This window comes from Manis pentadactyla, unplaced genomic scaffold (genome assembly GCF_030020395.1).
Source record: "Manis pentadactyla isolate mManPen7 unplaced genomic scaffold, mManPen7.hap1 scaffold_226, whole genome shotgun sequence".
Lineage (NCBI taxonomy): Eukaryota > Metazoa > Chordata > Mammalia > Pholidota > Manidae > Manis > Manis pentadactyla.
This window is the reverse complement of record NW_026644648.1, coordinates 181,527-196,499: the sequence shown is the minus strand read 5'-3', so window position 1 is coordinate 196,499 and position 14,973 is coordinate 181,527.

Sequence of the window (14,973 nt, the reverse complement as noted above, 5' to 3'; positions counted from 1 at the left end):
AGGTAAGAGAAAGTTGAGAGAAAACATCCCCTTCACAAGGCATACATATATATCACAACTAGAGCACAGATGTCAAAGATATGCTATGAAATGGGTATCCATGTGGAATCTTGTCCTATAAACACAACTGGGGCATTTCTGGGTGAAATTAGAACGTTTCCCAAAGTTTCGCAGAACACTAATCATGCAAACTTAAATTTATTTTACCTGGATAACTTGTCTTGGTACAAAGATGATGCAAGTTTTATCCACAGTGAGGGAAAGGGATTTTTTAAATAAATGTAGGCACAGATGACCTCTAATATTTAACAAAGATCATTAATCTGCTTTTCAAATGGCAAGAGAATATTTGCGTCTCTTAAACAGGTATTCTTATCTATACATAGCACTCAGTGAAATTTAAAAAATTAAAATAAAATTTTAAAATAACCAAATAAATGTGATTTTGTCCTAATATTTTCCCAAACACACAATCTTCACTGAAAATAAATGAGTAAGCTATTAACTGATTCTGATATGAATAGTAAAGGGCATTAGGATAAGGAGCACTTAAATTACTGTTGTCAAATATCAGCTTTCCTTTAAGACACTTTCAACATCTCCTGTCTGACCCATCCTAGCCCGTTTTTTTAAATCGGGCCAGCCCAATCCACAGAAGCACAAGATAATCACTCATAAACATAGCCATGTTAGCCTCTCTAGAACTTTCCCCTCCTGTGCCCCTTCTTCTCCCCCTTTTTTGTTACCTTTCAGTTTTCAATTTCTCCACGGTTTCACTTTGACCTCAAGCAAGAGGACCAATCTCTTGACAATACAGTTTGGTAGAGAAACTAACTTCAGATTCCTCTCAAAGAGGGATCCTGCACCTCTCCTCACTACCACGTAACACAGTTACACACACATCCACCCAACAATTCTGTAAAGCTAATTTCCTAGAAATCCCTACCTAAAGAACTAGATAGAATACTATTTCTGTGCATCAGGCGGACCCCAAGAGTTTTGTCTCAATGGGAGCAAAGACTGATAACGTAGTGTTAATCCATTCCTTGGAGCTGATTGACACAATCCCACGAGGTGCAACAGGAAGCCTCTACTCTGTCTCTTTGTATTCTGTCTAGAAATGTTGCTTGAAGGACATGAATCATGAAATAATTGGCAAAGAGAAGCATCTAGGCAGTGATATTAAAATTTCTCTTGTGAGAAATGACAGATAAGAGACACATTAGATGGTTCTTTTCAAAAGGAAAAGGGACAATTGTCATAAACAGGAAGAGGAAGGCATAAGCAAATGCCAACTCATCTGTTTCAATACTGCTTTATCAACTATTTAAATGTTTTGCAGTTGTGACCTTCAAAAATTGATGGTCAATGTTACACCAGTTTTCTTAAGTTAAATCACCTAGTTTATGTTTTATATATGGTTAATTAAGCACACATCACAATAAATTTATGTATACATTTATACACTTCACAATAACTAATATCAAAATGATAACTACCAGTGACTGAAAAAGTTTAAAAGATTTTATTTACATTATTTTATCAGAAAAATTAAAATTTAAAGCAACAACTTATCCTTTCAGCTATACAGTATAATTAATTTCTAGATAAATTCATTTGTATAAGCTCTAAAAACTAGCGTTTTAACATGGATTCCAAATATTTGAAAACACATATGACTGGATCATGTAGGAAACACTGATACAAGGGAGAAAAAAACATTAATTCTAATGCTATATTTACCACACTTAAAATATGTGAACTTAGACAAATCAACTAAATTATCTGGGTCTAAGATTTCTTAATTCTACAAATGAGATGAGACAACACCTGGAGGTTAGTTTCACAGGACCACTGTGAGGACCTAATGCAAACATTGATATGAAGATGTTTATAAAAATTAAGGAATAATTACTAGTTTTTATGGCTTTTGTTTAGATTCCAATATCTATTTCTCATTATCATTGTTAAAATGGGAAATCCATTCTTCTGTTTATTCTTGGTGTTTCATATCTTGAGCCCTTGCTACTGCACAAATCAGTCATCATTATCTCTGTTCCCATTTTTCTGTTGAGAGTCTCTAGCAATCAATATCTAATAATTTTCCTCCTAGCACAGAATAAACCAAAACCATGCAAATCATTGCTATTCTTTCTATTCCTTAGCATTCTACTCAGGTAATCACCAGCATACTATGAAAAATGTCTCCTAAAAATTGCATTTTCAATGACTCTCTTTCTTTTAAGTCACTCACATATGAAAAGAACATCAAAGGTATCTGGAATCTTGGAGACTTTCTTTCACGCTTCCCTGGCCTGCATTCTGTTTCAGTGAAATTATTAACCTCTAAATCATCAGGGAAATAAAAGAGCTAGGAATTATTTAAGTGGTAGAACTCAAAGGCCCCTGAAATGGATATAAATTGGTTTGTGGTACAAGAGTAATTCTTGGTTACACAATTATAACTCTCCTAAACTTTGAATTAGCAAACATAAACTCAGTGAAGACATACAGACTTAACATCTTTGTTTCATATATTTTTTAAAGAGAGTCATGAAAATTAAAATTGGTTGCAGCAAATGGAAATGGATTTTTTATCAGGTTAACAATAAGAAGCCCCTGTGAGAATGTCAGAAACCAGAATGTCAACTATAAGAAAAATTAATCTACTTAAACCAATTCCAAAGCATATTCATGGATGTGAATGCAAGACAGAACCATGAGCCTATGGCAGTTTTAAATATAAAAGTGTGTGGGTAAACTGATATGATTATGAATAAACATCTACATCTCTACCTGTCCAGGTCAATTTATTTTTAAGATAGAAAAAAAATCATCATCTTGCAGTTGTTTTGTGTACCTAAAGCTTGCCAGACTGACTGAATATTTAATATAGAAGATAATGTTAATTATAATTGTCAAACTCAGGATGGCCAACAATTAATAGAAAATAATAAAATGTAATTTATTATCACATATGCTAAAAGTATGGTGATACTCAAGACTGTTGAATAGCTTGCGATACTGCATTTTTTCCACAAGAGGATTTATTTAAACTTTCCCCAATAGTACATCTAACTAAAATGAACTTGCTAAAAATAAGTTTTTCTTAAATTTGAATCAAGGTTTTTTTCCCAACTTAGAATAATAAAGCCTATAATGATGAATAGAATTCATCTAACATATCTATTTTATAGTAGTAAAGAAAGAAATTGACCCAGACTGATGTAATGACTATCAGACTTTATGCAAAAAGCCACATCTAAGGATCCATCACTTCTCAGCATCCAGTGTTGTTTCAATTAATTTGCTGATTCAAATGTTATTTTAGTGTGTGTGCTTTATTATTTAATGTAATGATATTTAGTTATAATTTATGGAAAATTCTCCTACAGTATAAGATATTTTTATTTCTTTATCTGCAAAACTATTATTTCTAAATTGGTTAATTTATGTTTATAAGCCTACCTTTCCTTTTTTTCTCCTTTTCAAGATTAAAGATTATTAAAAGTCCATTGAAATATTTTCTCTTTAAGCATGCTTTCACCTTCTTAGATTTCCCTACCAATGTTACACATTTCAAAGGATTTGTGATTTCAATGGATTTTCAGTGATAAATCACTTCTGAGATTAATGATTCTAACAAGTGAATTAAATATAATTAAGATCAGTTTGTTCTCTTTAATATGCAGAAATATAAGATACAAGCTAAAAATAACATGTTGATCTTGGGAAAGGTGGCAGAGTAGGAAGGTAAGGTGAAACCTCTTCCCCTCACATACACTCCAGGGAAGCCACTACAGTAAGTACAACCCTGAAGACAACCTCAGGACTGCATAACAGACTGGCTACACCTGGTGAAAAAGAGAAGACCGCACAGAGAAGAGTCAAGTGGCAGAGCTGCCAGCAATTGGGACCCAAGCCCTTACCCCATCCCAGTTCACAAGTGGGAGGGACAGGAACAGAGCAGAGCGGGGATAACCACACAGGAATCCTGGATACCTGGCCCTGGAGACCTGCTCTGGGAACATGAGTCCACATTGCATTGGGCTTTGGTGATTAATGGCGCTGAACACCAGGGAGAGATGGAGCCATCTAGGAGGCTGAGAGTCCAGTCACCTGCTGAGGACAGGCATGCTCCATTGGCCCTGCTGAGACCCAACACACTGTCAGCAGTCTGAAAGATTTATCAGCAGCAGGAACAGTGCCAGAGGGGTGGGGGTTGGAGGGAACTCTCTCAGGAGGAGAAAGGGCAGGGGGATGATGGTTCCCTAGCACTCCTATGGCCCAACTGGTCAGGCACTCATGGGAGCCAACAGCAAATGCTCCATTCCCCTCACTGGTGGATCGGTGTCCTACACACACACACACACACACACACACACACACACACACACACACACAACTTCCCTATGCACCTGCTTACTGCCCCCCACCCCCAGCCTGCTTACCTAGCAGTGTCCAACTCTGCTTCTTGGCAGGTAGAGGGAGACTTTGCTGCCTAGTAGGCAGAAGGAGGCTTTCCCAGATTTCTTGACCATCTCTCAGTGCAGATGGCAAGGTGCCTGTGGGAGCCACTTCCAAATGCTCCTCCCCCTTGCTGGTGGCTCCCCTGGCCCCTGCCCTACCCAACCCACCAGCCCAGTAGCTGCTATTGTCGCCAGGCAAGCAGAGGGTAGCTCCACACACAACAATCCCAGCAGCACATGGTGCTGCACAACTCATCAAGGTCTGGCTGAGGTGAGCTGCCAGCATGGCAGGCTGAGATCAGCCACAGTTGGAAGACATGCAGAAAGGCAACCCCATCCATAGTCCACCCATAGCAACTGCAGCTGCACCTCAAAGGAGAACCAGGTGCTGGTGAAAAAAGAGTATGGAGCTTCTAAGCACTACAGAATGCCTTCTTCATAAAGCCGTTACTTTCTAGGCTAAGAGGCAAAGCTGATCTATCCAATACAAAGGAAGAAACACAGAAACACAGACACAATGTGGAGGCAGAGGAATATGTCCCCAACAAAAGAACAGGATAAGACACCAGAAAGAGGGCTAAATGAAATGGAGATCACCAGTCTTCTTGATAAAGATTTCAAAGTAACAGTCATAAAGTTGATCACTGACCTGAGAAAAAGAATTAATGATTTCAGTGAGAACATCAACAAAGAGACAGAAAGAGTTGAAAAAGAGCCACTCACAGTTAAAGAATACAGCAACTGAAATGAAAAATACAATGGAGGGAATGAATAGTAGACTACTGCAAGTAGAACAGACAGTCAATGAAGTGGAAATTAGAGAACTGAAAAACAATGAAGCTGAGGAACAGAGAGAAAAAGAATCTCTAAGAATGAGAGGACACTAAAAGAGCCATGTGGCAACCCCAAACAAAACAGTATTTGCATAATATGGGTACCAGAAGGAGGAGAGATAAAGGTGTAGAAAGTCTCTGAACAAATAACTGCTGAAACTTCCCCATTCTGGGGAAGGAAACAGATATTTCCTTTCCAGGTTCTGGAAGCACAGAGAGCTCCTAACAAAAGGAACCCCAGGAAGACAACACCAAGACATAAAGCAATTAAAATAGCAATGATTAAAGATAAAGAGAGAATTTTAAAAGCAGCAAGAGAGAAGCAGTTACCTGTAAAGAAAACTCCATCAGGATATCAGTAGATTTCTTGGCAGAAACTTTACAGGCTAGAAGGGAGTAGCATGAAATATGTATTGAAACAATCAAGAATCCTCTAACCAGCAAGGTTATTCAGAATTGAGAGATTAAACGTTTCCCAGATAAACTAAAGTTAAAAGAATTCACCACCATTAAGCCTGCCTTATAGGATATGTTAAAGGAACTTCTGTAGATGGAAATGTTCTTAAGCCTAAATATTGTTCATCAATGAAAATAAACCTACAGTAAAGGCAGCAGATCAGTTACTTACAAAGCAAGTATAAAGTATTTTTAAAAGTAGTGAAATTAACAATACACAAAATCAGTCAAGGGATATACACAAAAAATGTAGATTATATCTAATACATAAATTGTTAAGGAGGAAAAATAAAAAAGTACTTTTAGATTGTATTTGAAATAGAGTGACCATTAAAATAACCTAGACTATTATATATTTAGGAAACTTTCTATGAACCTAATGGTAATCACAAACTAAAGCCATTAACAGATAAAGAAAAAAAATTTTTTAAAAGAAGTCCAAACACAACACTGAAGAAAACCATCAAATAACAAAAGTATAAGAGAGTAAGAAAGGAAGAGAGAGGAACTACAAAATCAAACAAAAAACAATTTAAAAAATGACAATAAGTACATACCTAGCAATAAAAACCTTAAATATAAATGGACTGACTGAACCAATCAAAAGGTATAAGGTACAGAATGGATAAAGAAACAAGACCCCAAAAAGGGGCTAACATCCAAAATAATGTAAACTCTTAAGTTTAAACACCAAAGAAATAAAAAACCTGATTAAAAAATGGGTGGAGTAACTGAACAGACATTTATCCAAAGAAGAAATACAGATGGACAACAGACACATGAAAAGATGTTCCAGATCACAAATTATCAGAGGAATGCAAATCAAAACCACAATGAGATCATCTTTTCACATCAGTTAGAATGGTCATTATCCAAAAAACAAGAAATAACAAGTGTTGGTGAGGATGTAGAGAAAAGGGAACCCTTCTACACTGTTGGTGGGAATGTCAGGTGGTGCAGCCACTATGGAAAGCAATGTGGAGGTTCCTCAAAAAACTAAAAATAAGAATACCATTCAACCCAGTAATTCTATTTCTAGAAATTTACCTGAAGAAAACAAGATTCCTGATACAAAAAGATATATTCGCCCCTGTGCTTACTCCCACATTATTTACAATAGCCAGGATATGGAAGCAACCAAAGTATCCATCAATAGGTGAATGGATGAAGAAGAAGTGGTCCATATACACAATGGACTATGATTCAGCCATAAAAAAGAAAGAAATCCTGCCATTTGCAACAATATGGATGAACTTAGAGAGTATTATGCTCAGTGACATAAATCAGGTGAAGAAAGACAAATACCATATGATTTCACTTATTTGTGGAATATAAAAACAAAACATAATGAAAAGCAGTGACACTGAAGAGTAAATGGGGGTGGTTAAAATGGGGGAGGGGTTGCGGTACGTGGGTGGGAAGGGTGAGGAGGATAAAGGGACACAAAACTTCTCAATCATAATGTAAGTTAGTCATAGGGATAGTAGTACAGCATGGAGAATATAACAAATGATTCTGTAAGATCTTCCTATAATCACAGATAATAAATGTACTAGTGGTGGTCAGGATTTAAAATATGGGTAACTATTGAATCACTGAGTTGAATACTCGAAACCAATATAAGGTTGTATATCAATACTTTAATTTTAAAAAGATTAAAAAAATATAAACAGTATGTCAGTGTCTAACCCTTTGTAAAGCAGTCACTGTATTAACAGTTCAGCCCTTTTTTTTCCTTGTACACATGACAGATGATGATATAATAGACATATCCTCACAGCTCTGTGCAAGATTATACAAAATCCACACAAAGTAAGATTTAGTCTTCTCTCATCAACTGAAGAATGCAAGAGAGTGAGAATGATATTACTGATCAACCTTAAATTCCATTTAAATTTATTAAAAGAAAACCCTTGTTCATGAATACTGTACTCCAATTGCTTTTAGTTACAAAAAATTTCAACACATCACACACTGATGGTGATATCACAGGATATTCTTCCATATATATGTAGATAACTATTATGTAGAATGATAGCAATTAGAGAAGAGAAAACAGAAAACCATTTAAAAAATCAGATTAGTGTTGCATACTTAAGTACTTACCTTAGAGGAGGCAACTGACTAGTAACAAAGGAGGTTCTCTTGCTTTTGACGATGACGGAGCAACTGAAACAGGCTTCCGCTAACACTGTAGGTCATTATCAAGTGGACAAATTAAGCGAGTCAACTATATCTTGGCACTGGAATCAACAAGTGCAGAACTGTGACCGCAGGGGATGGGGAAACACAGGAGGTGTGTCCTATGTTTGACCCGGCTTTGTCCAGGGGCACTTTCCGGACACAGTATAGAAAGATGAAGTCCAAGCAAATTATGACAGTTTAGCTGAGGAGAGAGGACAAAGACTAAAGTTTGGGCTGCTGCAGTGACTGGAAATTGTGGAGCAGAGTCCTAGAGAATAGGGAGGGGGCACAGGGGGAAACGGAAAAGTCTGCATGGAGGTTCTTGTAGGTCCTTGAACTAGGACCGTGTTGAGTAAGTGCAGGGCAAGAATCCACAAGGTCCAGCAGATCTAGAGTATATGTTTCAGGGCTCTTAACTGAGCAGAGATATCAGAGGTCATGCAGTGTTGGGAGATATAGCTATAGCCAAGCCAGAACGAAGAAACCTCACAAAGTACTTTGGTCACTGTCCGTTGAGATCTCTGGAAGGCTATATTTTAGAAGAAAGGTTCAAAACCTAGTGTAAGGACTGAACCCTAGGTAAGAATTGTACAGACTTCAAAATCAAAATAGATCAGCTCTAATGTAAAAGAATAAACTAAACCTATTGGATCAAAACCATTTTCCATCATTAGTCAACAGGAAGAAGTCAATTTAAAACCCTAATCTTAGGGTTGTACCCTTCACTGGAATATTCACTGGTATCTTCATTGGAATAGCTCACTAGAATAGCTAACTAAAATGACTGTCAAAACCAAATGCTGGCGAGGATGCAGAGCAACTGCAGCTCTCATACATTACTAATGGGAGGATAAAATGGGAAAACTACTGTGGAAAACCATTTGGCATTTACTATAAACTAAACATACACCTACCCTATGACTCAGCTATCTTACTCCTGAACATGTATCAAAAAGAAATGGGACTGCATCCCCAAAAACCTTCTACAAGAATGTTTATTGCAACTTTATTCATAATTGCCCCCAAAATGGGAAAAACCCAAATGTTTAGTAATAAATTGTGGTAAATTCATGGTTTATTCAATTAGAAAACTATTCTTTAATTTAAAAAAAGAACTACTCATATATGAGACAAAAATTAATCTCAAAATGACTACATTAAGCGAAAGAAGCTAGAAATAAGTGAACACACACTGTATGATTCTGTACTTACAAAGTTCAAGAAGAGACAAAACTATCAAATAACAATCATAGTCTTTCTCATCTGTGGTTAGAGGACTTGCCTGGAAAGTTAAGGCAAGGGAAATTTCTGGGACAATAGAAATGTCCTCTATCATGTGATATTCACAGTTTAATCATTTGTTAAAGCTCACCAATGTGTACATGTAAAATCTGCTAATTTCAATGTATATACATTTTATTTCAGTTTTAATAATATTGGGGGATTTTAGAAAAATTCTCACTAGTCTAAAAAGTCCTAAAGGAACCTAATTAGCTTTTAAAATAGACTTCTGTCTTACTATTAGAACAAAATCAGTATTAAATAAAAGTAATGGGATACGTTAATTGAGATGGAGAAAGAAGGAACTCTTTAAGAGAAATGTCAAGAACTTGGAAGACAAGCTATACCTATATGAAAGGAAAAAAACAAGAGCATGGAAGTCAGGAGAAAAGGAGAAATATAGCTGATTCTTTTTCAAAAAACAAGAGGAAAAAAAAGAAATGAAGTTCTAAAGGTATATCTCTCTGGACAAACATGTGGGAGACACAGCCCAGAAATTTGAAAGCTAGGAGAAATGATATTGAGGGTACATGTCGAACTTCCACTTCTCACTCAGGTCTTGATGTATAGTTTTCAAAAACATCAACAGCAGTTTCAGCTCAGAAACCTGCCAAGGATGATTCTCCAGTTGAAAAATAGAGGAAGGAGGGGAAAGCCTTTCACAGGAAGTAAGTTTATATATATAAGCAATTGCAGAGTGAGAGGCAGCAATTGTGTATGACAAATGTCAACTTGCATTGGATGTGAAAGCTATGTCACTAGTCAGTGTCCACATCTGTCATGACTTTACGGGGTCAATAATACAAAGTTTAAAGAGGTAATGTAAACGAAAGGATCTAAATATGCTATATAGGAAAGTAAGTACTTCAATTAAGTCCTAATGCCTGGGGCTTCCATTATTACAAATATACAAATGACTTAAATACCCCTATCTGAGAAAAGTGTATTTTTTCCCTTAGATGTGGTAAACGCATAGTGCCACTGGGTTCTTCAGATATTTAGTAAGGCTAAAATCGAAAAGATAAACTCCATTTTATTTCCCTTGGACACAAATAAGACCCTCCCATCATGTTTGGCCAATAGCAATGCACCATCTCTGTCTTACTTTCTGCTCATACCCATTGGCTGACTGGCCCTATGAGCCACACTAACTTTAAAGGTGGTTATACAATTCTCCCAGGAGTCCCAAGGGTTAGCACACAAAATTAACCCTAGCCAATGCAACTTTTTTGCAATGCCTAAGAACACAGAATGTGGAAACTAGTCGTGGTTAAGAGATCACCTAGGGCCAGAGTGCCTGGATTAGAATCCCGGCTCCATCATTCAATAACTGGGCAACTTTGGGGCAAATTACTTAATTTCCATGGGCCTCAGTTTCTCTTCTATAAAACTGGGAAATTAATGACACCTATTATGCACAACTGTTATAAAGACTCAAAGAAATAATTCCCTTAAGCAAACACTACAGATCCACAGGCACATGAAAAGCATTCAATAAAAATGTTGTGTACAACAGCCTAACTCCTCTCTGGCTTGGCAGCTCTTTACTCAAAAGTTGAGATGATTGACAATACTGTGCTACGTGTTCTGAGTTTTCAACCTTTACATCACTTTTCAAAGTGAAACATATTAAGCCACTAAAAACAAATTCAGAAAAATTGCAAGATCTTTCTATTTACTTGCATAACTTTGAAGAAACTTCAGCTACTAAATATAATGATTTGAAAGAACAGATTTTTCCTAAAACTCTATTTAAGACTATTTTAATACAAAAGAATAATAGTAGCCAACATTTGTGTAACTGCCATTTGGTATGCACTTGATATAAGTTATCTAATTTAATCTTCACAACAACTAAAGGAGAGACAAGTACTCTCAGTAACTGAGTCTTATAGGTAAGGACAACTTGGGTTGAAAGAGGTTATAAAACAAATCTCTAGGTCATAGGGTTGGCAAGCAGCTGACCTGAGTATTCACTGAATCCATCTGACTCCATGTGACCTTAAGTAAAGTACTTATTTAGCTTCCAGGCCTCAAGTCTTTCCATCTGCAAAATACAGATAATTACAATACCTTCTTCACAGAATCTTCATAATGTGAAAGTGGGTCAGTATATGCAGACTCCCAGAATAGCTCCTAGCACTGTACTAGTTATGGTAATTCTGGCCAAGTTGACGGCATTGGTGACCAAGATTTCTATGGAAGAAATGACCTATCAGAAATGGCAGTGACAGTGTGGGGAAAGTCCCATCTCGCTTCCTTTATAAATGGTCACACACACTACAGATTGGCAGAGGAGGGTTGACACTCAGCATAAGCCCACCAGTGTGGAGAACGAAGATCAGGACTGATGTGTCAGCATGTGTAAGAGACCTTCTGACTCCTCAAGAGCCTTGTAGTGGCTACAAGGAATGGAAGAATATGTACTTTTCCAATAGACTGGAATTTGAACCAAATAAATGTCGGTGCAATATGTTCTGAGGACATCTGGGTCACAGATATTTTATGACATCTTAATCAATCCTACTAATGAAGAATTCATCCATCTCCTTTATGTAAGCTTATTGCCAGAATGTACCAGCTATCCAAGACGAAGAATTAACAAACACAGTCCCAAGTGACAGCAGAGCATTACTAAGCCCAGTATATATAACCAAAAAAGCCAGCAGCATTGCTTAATGGGATTATGTTTAATCTGAAAGGACACCACTAGAGATAATGTAAAACATCGAATGGCCTGCAGTGGCAGTGAAATTATTCAACTCTTGGACTGGAGGAGCTCTTAATCAGGGCCCCTGGAATGCTGCAGCAATTTAATAAGTTTAAATTGGTTTCACTTGGATAGATCCAGATTTGTGTTACAGATGTTATCCCACTCAAATCTCCATACAAGACATCAAAAAGGGGATCATGCCTAAGGAATCTGTAGAAATTTAAAAAGAAATTAACTCCAAAGCTTGAGTTGGGAAAAGGAGATATGTGTCAGATAGAAAAGCTTACCAGAATAAGCCTGTTTAGTGTGCTGATTTTAGACAAAATAAAAATATCAGTAATGGTGAAAATTATTGGATTTTGTTTTATTAAATTTACTACATTATAACAAGCTAACATAAATGTTAAGTACATACACTTGAAACGAAGTAAAAATCAATACGTTTAAAATTAGTAAATGGGACCGGATTCAGTAAAGATGCACACACAATAAGAAATGTATAGAGTGTACACGTAATGCAAAAACTTAGTCTTTTGTGCAAAAAAGAGACCAGGTGATTTTTAGGGGTTAGAGGTTCTGCACAAGCAATCTCAGCTCTTTAAGCTGTAGAACAAAAACAATTCACATCTATACTCCTAAACTAAAATAGGATTTTAAGTGCCTATCACCATGTGTAAAGTCACTCATCTCACCTCCAAATGGAGAACACTGAGCAGGGCAACAATCAGGTACTTGATTATTCATCAGCATTGCCAATGTTTTTACAAAGTAGGAAATACACTGAGCAATTGCCCATATTTTCTCACTTTCACAGGGGCATTTGCTAAGTGCCTATTAAATGAATATAACTAATCACGGTATATGTGTGCAAATTGTGCATACATACATCAAAATTCAAATCACCACTCCATTCAACCCATAAAATCCAGCAGGTGGCCTGAGGAACATTTAAGAACAACTAATCTACTAAGGAACCTCTACCAACAGCTAAATAACGATCAGTGAGAACCTTAATTTTGTGCAGGTGCAGATGACTGTACCCTATTACAGTTAAATGGCCACATCCACAATATTAAATATATGTAATTTTGAAGCTGAGCATAGAAGGAAAGGAAATTAACCTTTATTGAACTAAGGCTCTGAGATAAAGTAACTTACTCCACATCACAGATGACTACGATAGGTGGAGTTTTAATTAGGTCAGTCTGATACCAGAATCCACCCTATCTTTCCACTGTATAGACCCCATTGAATCTACATTGAAATATGCCTCGTGAACCTTGACTCACTTCTCCCTTCTGGCTGCTTGTTCAAATCTCCTAACACTCTAGTTGCCCCCAGTAACTATATACTTTGTAAAGTACAGCTATGGGCTTCCACATTCATGAAGGTATAGTATAAAATTATCTACCTCCTTCTCCTCTCAAAAATCACCAAAAATCAGGAACCTAGGACAGAAATGCAAACCTGTGCTTGAAAAATCTTCTAGCTGGCATTTGTGACCCAAAAATGCAAAGTATGAAGATGGAAAGCACACTGGGAGGAGGTGAAATCACTTGGCATAAAGGAGGAAGAGGGATCCCCAGTGCCTGGACAGTGGGTGTTCTGGCGGGTTCAGCTCCACAATTTTCAGTGTTTGCCCATCTATTTTATAAAATGGAATCAAGAAGAGCATGTAGCATAGCACAGTAATAAGAATTAAATGAGAAAATTAATTTGGTCTGCGGTATAGAAATACCTCCAGAAAATCTCACTGGAGAAATTCACTAGCTGCATTGAGGCAGATGGAAATGCAGACCACAAGCTGCCAAGGACGGCCAGGGCTGCTGCACAGACTTGGGAGCCACCCACACACAAATGAGACAAGAAGCTGTCTGAGAGGGGGACAAGGCACAACAGATAGGACAAATAGCGCTCAAGAAATTAAAATTAATTATAACATTAATCACAATAACTTAAAAATGAGAACTTAGTGCCAGGCACTGGGCTAACCACGTCACATCCATTTCTCTTTATTTCTGTAAAAGCCACATTGATTCAGATACTTCCTGCCAAAAGCCAGTATCTGTTCAGATATTGTTGTTATGATTTTACTGATGAGAAAACTGAAAACTACACGGTAACTTTTTATAGTTGCTGTTAATATCTTTCTGAACTACAGCTGGAATATCATTATATGCCACTCAGGTTGTGGTGTGTATTATGCAGCTGGAGAGAGAAGGCATTTGAGTGTCAATTGGCCAACCAACCGCGAGGGGTGGATACAGTCAAACACAGGTGGGCTGCAGCTCAGGAAACCTGGAAAACGACGGAAGAGGGCGTCTTCAGATGAGAAGGACTGGAGCATGTCCAGACTCCCCTGTGCGTGGTGGTGACCTGTCCTTCAGGAACAGGGCTTTCATAAATAGCTAAACGAGTACAGAAAGGAGCTGGACAAAGAGAATGTCAAGAAACAACTATGTAGATTAAAGTGGGCTAAGCAGGGGGGGGGGAATATACCAGAACTGAAAGTAGAACAGCTGCTTTTGTAGAGAAGAGATTGTTTTCTCTGTCAAAGCCAAATGAATTTCTTTTAGAGGAAGTTCTAAAAATAAATGTTCTTACGTGGTGTAGAGTTGGAATCTTTCTGTGTATTTCTACTCAGAGATAGTGAATGTTGTTGAGGATTTAGCATGTCAGAAGAGATTGGCAATTCATATACATAGATCAAAGCCACAGACTATAACCCTTTGTCCGGACATGAGTTGAATGAAATGCATTGATCAGAAGTTGGACACATTTGGAGAGGAGTGATGTTATCACAAATATGAACTAACACAGCCTCAGACACCCTGAGAGGTCAGTAGGAAGGCTTCACCTGCTTGGCCTTCCTTCCCCTGCCCTTTCTCTTCCTCTTCTTCATTCAGTACACACATCCATTTATGTTCTTCACTATTCATCAGACCTGCTTTCAAGAGAGGATCAATAATTTATAATTTTTCCTCAAAAAAGTCAACTATTTGACCAAATACAAAAGATTCCTGAGGGGGAAAAAGGA